Below are 7,286 nucleotides of genomic sequence, written 5' to 3'. Positions count from 1 at the left end.
AGCGTCACAGTCCAATACCGATTGAGCTATCAAATCTTATTACAAACATATGTTTCGGAAGTTAATATATAGCTAATAATCATTGAAAAGGAACTAATTTCAAATATATTTGCTCAAAATACGATTCTGAATTCAAGAAATACGTTTATACAATATATTCTCACCAAACAAAGCTGAATTAAGGAATTTCATATTTACTATACCACGCCATCTATGATAGAACATCTGGTCCAGATCATCTAACTGCTAGATTTTTCCATCCTATCTATGACTGGTCAAAGGGAGTTTACTCGATAAATAAATAATCACACATACATACACAATCTTGCATTATATTTCTGCACTGAACAAGGAAAATGCAACTGATTTTTAATTCCAAACACTATTATGGACGTATTTCTGTAATCGAGTCAGTACATGCAGGATCCATGTGCTGTACATTGGATCTAAAATTAACCCGCCACGATCGATACAGACTAGACGCTGGATTCTGCACTCAGTAAGCTGGAATATACATGTCATACTGCGCTCGGTTTTCTGTAGGTTAGATGAAATATACATGTATTCTATGTGTTGCGCTGTTCTAAATGTTTCACGAATAGGGCAGAAAAATACACGAACTGCATATTTTTGTAAGTTAGAAATCATAAATCCTTTCTGTAATGCATACTGTTCAACTTGCTCCACCAGGCATCACAAACCTTGGATGTTGTATATGATTATGACCATATACCGAGGATCATAAAATTACCGCCCTTTTGCGAGTCAAAAAATAAGTAGTATAATAATGATAATTTCTGACCCAAAAAAATAATATAATTCGAGGTGGTGATGATAGTTAACAATACTGAAAGGTGATTTTCTGCTTATATTTTTTTGAGAAAGTAGATCTAGTCATATTTTCTGCGACGTATTTTACCACACGCGAGTCAATATCAAAGTATATCGCAGCCGCGTTCATTGATTTAAATATAATTTCTTCGTCAGTTTCTGTGTTTGTAGACTTAACTGATCTTGCAATTTTTGAGTATTTACCAGTATTACCACGCATACTATTCTCACTCCGTGAGATAGCTTGTAAATTGGATAAGGAGTTGTTCTGAGGATCCCCGTCAACATGATCAATAACAAGATCATCTTTGATCACTCCGAAGGAACACTCATACGTAAATCGATGACACAGATATCTTTTCTTCCCAACTGTAAATCTAAGATAGCCAGTAGTAGAAACAACACCAACCGGTCTCTTCAACCTGCAGTGTCTGATGACACCATAACGATCTGATTCATAGTTTGTTATTGTGGGATGTAGGACAAATATATTTTGCTCCATTATAATAATATTATTTGTTTAAATCATTGTTTGTCTGAAATCTTGATATATACTCCTCCACGGATTTTATAGCGTTTTCACTATTATTATTTTTTTTATCATAATATCTTTTAAGTTCTCTGAATCGTTTTGCACCGCACTTTCCACATAATTCTGTTTTTCCTCGCACCCCAATACCACATCGCAGACATGGTATTGCTCCTAAGCTTCCTCGCCGTATATTTTGTAAGTGCATCCAACAAAATTCACCTCTACAGGATTTATTACATCGATTTACTGAACCGATCATGAGCCAAATGCACTGATTCATTGTATATATAATATTCTTTATTTAAATATTTGTTTTAATTATATGAATGAATTCGAGAGATTATCCCAAACTAGGCCTGTTAAATATAAATTCAACCTCGACAGACTATCCCCCGACTTACCAGTACGAGATTTGGTTGATCCGAAAAATAAAAGTTTGATCAATAAAATTCACGACGCCAAGAAAGAATTTTACACGGATGGTGCATCTCATACATAGTCAACGTTCAAGATTATTCGCAACACTGTCAAGGACGCCACAATGAATGACAAGCGAGCGGCAACTATCATTAACTACATCACTGGATACGAGGGCAATCAAAAATATTTCTTCAGAGTAAAATTTATTGTACTAACAGAAACAGGTAGTTGGATTATCCGTGACAAATATGATCCTGTCCTTGGTAATAATAAAATTGCCATATTAAGTAAAAATTCCAGACCGGGTCTGTTGACGGGTATTGACAAACCGTATTATGAGCGAGCGTACCCTGTAACAGCAGTTATTTATGGAATCTATGAGATAAATAAAAAACCCAACGTTGATAAACTGACACCCATGAAATTTTCAAGGTTAAATTGTGTAGCCAAACGAGCAATAGAACACTTTACAAACGCGATGCGTGGAAATGGATTAACTGATTTAAGACGTGAAAAAATAAACTCGTGGGCTGATTCACTTAAGGATACCGGCGCTACAATAAAAGATGTTGCTGAGTTAGGAAAAATATTAAAATTTCCAATAAAAGTATCAACAATAACGGGAGAAGTACTGTATGAATCGAAATATAAATCGAAAGGAGCTTCAATAAATATCATTGATCATAACGCGCACGCATGGACCAGCGCAGTAACAATATTTCCGCGTGATCGAACTGTTAGATTTTACCCCTCAGATATGTTTGATTTTATCAACGAAATAAGTAAAAACGATCCTGTATCGTATGGTTATTTAAAAGTAATGAGGAAGGTGAATTTGATCAGTTTGTTAGACCAAACGGTGAAATATATCGAACAGAATCTCTCCATGACGAGATGAAAAATCTCGCGGAGAAGTTTTTAGAGTGCAAGCACGCGGAAAATACTAACAAATTACTAACTAATTGCTTTACCGTTCCATCTGTTGCGGCTCATTTCGCTAGAGAAAAAAATTCATGGAAACCGACACGAATTGATTTACTCGAGGACGTACGCGCAAGTTGTGTCGAATACGGACACGGTGGATTATGGAATACCAAATATAATTACAATGATGTTATTTCGGTTGATATGGTTGCATGTTATCCGGGAAGTTTTCTAGGATACGGAGATTGTTCTGTGTACTTTAAAAGATTTGGTCACCCCACAAACGAGATGACGCGAGTGGCAATTAATGGACCATTACCTGATTTTGATCTGACTGGATTCGCTTGTGTTGAATCATTCGAACTTAACGAAAATCTTCACAAGATTTGTTATGTTTGGTTTGGCAGACATTTTTATGAAAAACGTTGGGCACCTATAGTTTTATTACGATATATGCTAGATTGTGCTGTACTGACATCGTTGGTTGTCAGTGAGGCGATTATATCATATCACGCGCAGACCGAAGTTTGGTTGCCATGTCAGATTCCATCAGTTTTGATGAAGTTATTAAGGAATTTAAGGAAAAATGTCCTGGTGTTTCCGAAGATGATATTATCAGAGAAGCTCCTAAAATTCTCGAGATTAAACTCAAAACCGCAAAAGATCCCCGTAGAAAAATTATAGGTAAATTTACTCAAGGTGGTGCATATGATCATAAAAGACATCACGCACGATTAATTCTAGATGATGCCGAGTACGATTTTATAATTGCTGATACAACAGCGAGAACAATATTTGTAAATCGAGAAAGTGTTTATTTATCCGACAGAACGAAATTGGGTACGATCGTTAGTTACATAAACGATGTCTCCCCACAGTATACTTATCTAAGATCTTCCATGTTGGCTTATGTTTCTATAAATTTATTATCGATGATTAATAGATTTCCTGAGACCGCAGTCAGAGTCGCAACAGATTCGTTTTATATTTCGAGTAAATATTTAGAGTCTGTTATGAAATTTACAAGTAATGATGAACGATGGAGTTCGTGGAGAATAAAAAAGGAAATATTACACAATTATACAGAATCAGCAGATGTTCCAATGAGAGATTTTTATCGTAAGGGTAATAAAATATCAGAAATGTCGAAAGCACCATCGTTGAGTGATCCAATAACTAGATATAAGACAGTATATCTCAATGGACCTGGTGGATGCGGCAAGACGACTCGAGCAATTAATGTTTTTAGAAATTCAGATATGATCGTGCTGACACCCACACACAGACTTGCATGGGAGATGAAACAACGGCAAGTACAATCGTGCACGTATCATAGTTTCTTTCGGTGGCGCGGGAATACATGGACTCCTGAACGAATGGGAGAAAAATATATACCTAAAATAATTATTTGGGACGAGATATGTACGGTGTCATTGAATACATTAAAAACGTTTCTTGATTGATTGTTGACGAAAAATACCGCTATAATAATGCATGGCGATCATGGTCAGCCGCAGTCTTTTGTTGGACCATCTCAACATGATTGGTTAAAAAATTTCGTTGATTATTACGAAGAAATAGATGATGATCATAGAGCTCTCGATGCAAATTTAAAGGAGTTTAAAAAATTAATCAGATTACAATCAAACAAAATTCAGTGTGAAATGATACGTGGAGTGATCTCAGAGACCTCAATGAACGATTTTTTAAATGTATGGAGACCCAACGATTTGATCGTAGCAAGCAGAAAAGTAATCAGAGACGCTTTACAACAGCAGTTATTTCAGCTGCATAAAGAAAAATACTCAGAATTACCCGTACCGTTGTGTTATAGACCATCAGATACACGAAAACAGAATATTAATGTTGATATTCCAGGGCAGACTGAGAATCAAAATCTCGTATTAAATGATATTGTCGCCGTTGATATCAGTGTGGTCGAAGATGCATTACGCGCTGACAAATCTCCATGGGTGTTGGGATACGCTATGACGATCCACTCATCTCAAGGATTAACTATTTCTGATACACGAGTCTGGATTGTAGACGATCGCATTGAGTGGTCAAATTTAGTTTATTTAGCGGTATCAAGGGTGAGAAAAATATCTCAATTACGGAGAATTATAATTCCTGAAATCGTTAATAAATTTAACATCACCGATGATGATATAATAAGAAAAAAAATAATCGGATACAAACAATCTGATAAAAAAATCAACGCGACTTTGATCTTGATGTTGAATTTATTATTGAGTTAAAACAGCAGCAGAATAATCATTGCGCAAGTTGTAATTGTGTAATGTTGTGGAGGTATTCCAGTAATGATTCAAGACAATTTACCGTCGACAGAAAAGATAATAGTCGCGGTCATACACGAGAAAATGTGATGCTGACCTGTCTCGAGTGTAATCGACGTCGGGGTACTGACACCCTTGGCGCTAGTTTAGTGATCGCGGTGGTAATTGTGTATCCTCTGGAATTATTTGTAGTTGTTCACGTGTAAATCTACGTTGAGGAGCAGTCGAATCTAATCTGTAGATTGCAGGTCTACCTGAGGATCTTGTCACGGTGGATATTTTGTGTGTGGTAACACTCCAAATAGGATCATTTGCTCTCGCTTTACCACCTTCAAGTTCACCCGGTTCATATAAATATCTAACTGTAACATCACCCAAGATTTTTTGTTTTTCAATATCTTTTCGTTGTGTTGGTATATATTTTTTGTAATTGCATTAATGGGTTTCATGTTGGTTGTTCGTGTAATCTCATTATTTAATACAGCTATCACGCTTGGTAATCTTGCAACCCATTCGCGAGATCTTTTATCTTGAATAAATTCCTTAGCGTATTGATATCCAAATAACCGCTCGGCAAGTGTTCGATTAAATCGCTCAACAATTGCCTGATCACGGTGAATCGCAGTATGTCCTCGTCGTATTTTGGTATTATGTTGTTTCATCAACGATGATACTGGACCAAGAAATTCCTTACCAGGATCAACCTGTAGCAGCTGTGGCCATCGCAGACCACCTCGTTGATAAATTCGTTCAAACGCATCGGCTACTTCAGATGATGTTTTCGATGATAGCGGTTCTGCATCTTTATACTTACTTGCAACATCAACAACGGTTAGCCCATGGTATTTAGCCCATGGAGTACCTGGAAACTTTGACATCAAATTAGCAATATCACCACCGCGCTTATTAGGTAAAAACGAAAATTTCTTTCTACCGCACACAGAACATTTTCCACCATACGCTATTTTTTATTTTTTGTTATAACCGTAGCTAAATCAGTAGTTGGACTTTTAGATCTACAGCGTAAGCAATATAAATTCATGTTATAATATATATGGATATAATTGATTTCTCAGCAACTCGGCAACGAGAGCCAGTTAAACACCATCCTGCGCTACCGAATTCCATCAGAATGATTATCATAGGACCATCTGGATCGGGTAAGACGCAGTTATTACTTAATCTGATAATGAGATGGTTGAAATGGGATAAATTATATTTAGTAGCACCATCCGTTGATGATCAACGATGTTATGATGTACTTAAAGATTTCAATGAAAACGCAAGATTACTGGACGAAGATAATGATGTTATAGAGTTTATAACCGATATTGATGAAGCACCGTCCGTTGATGTTTTAGACGGATTTATTAATAATTTAGTTGTGTATGATGATGTGATGCTAGATAAACAATCAAATCCAGCCAGAATATTTTCTCGCGGTAGACCTAAAAATACAGATGTGATCTATGTTGCTCAACAATATACACAAATACCAAAAGTAATCAGGGACAATTGTAATATTTAGTTGTGTTTAATGGCGTAGACACACACACACTTAGAAATATTCATCAAACTTGGTGCAGCGGTGACATGGATATAATTAAATTCAGAAATTTCTTTTCACGAGCGCAAGCTACTCCGCATGGATTTATAACAATAAATTTACATGATCCTAGAACAAGATATCGTGTAGGTCTTGATAAAATATTTGGATGATAAAATTAAATTGAATTAAAAAGATATCATTAATATAATGAACAATTGTGCGTGGCTACGTCAAGGAACCACTAACAAATGTGATAAAAAATGCCGTGGAGACTATTGTAAAAAACATAATTATCTTATAAAGAAAAACCCTCATGCTGGTCCGCGAAGTTGTGTTGGTTGTAACAACGACGTTAGAGGATTATACCAGATTTGCAAAAATTGCGGTGGAGATCGATACAGAAATGTAATGATATATTACAAAAGAAGAAAGAACATAAATCCAAAAAAGAAAAACCACCATCAGAACTTGAATATTACTTGAAGAACAAAACAAATAAAGATGAAACAAATAAAGATGAAACAGATGAGGAGAAACGACAGCGAGAACGTGTTGAGAAATATTCATCAAACTTGGTATGGTGGTAAAAGAAGCAGAGAGGGCGCGACCTCAATAAAGTGTCCACGTGGTAAAATAAACCATTCTACGAATAAAAAAAAGACAACGACGTTAAAGTAACACCAATTTGAGAAATCTTTTGGAAGATTTTATTTTTGCTTCAATTTGTGTCGAC

The sequence above is a fragment of the Sinohyriopsis cumingii genome, chromosome 8, assembly GCF_028554795.1.
Source record: "Sinohyriopsis cumingii isolate HCF-2022 chromosome 8, ASM2855479v2, whole genome shotgun sequence".
Lineage (NCBI taxonomy): Eukaryota > Metazoa > Mollusca > Bivalvia > Unionida > Unionidae > Sinohyriopsis > Sinohyriopsis cumingii.
Note: the sequence above shows the minus strand (reverse complement) of the source record.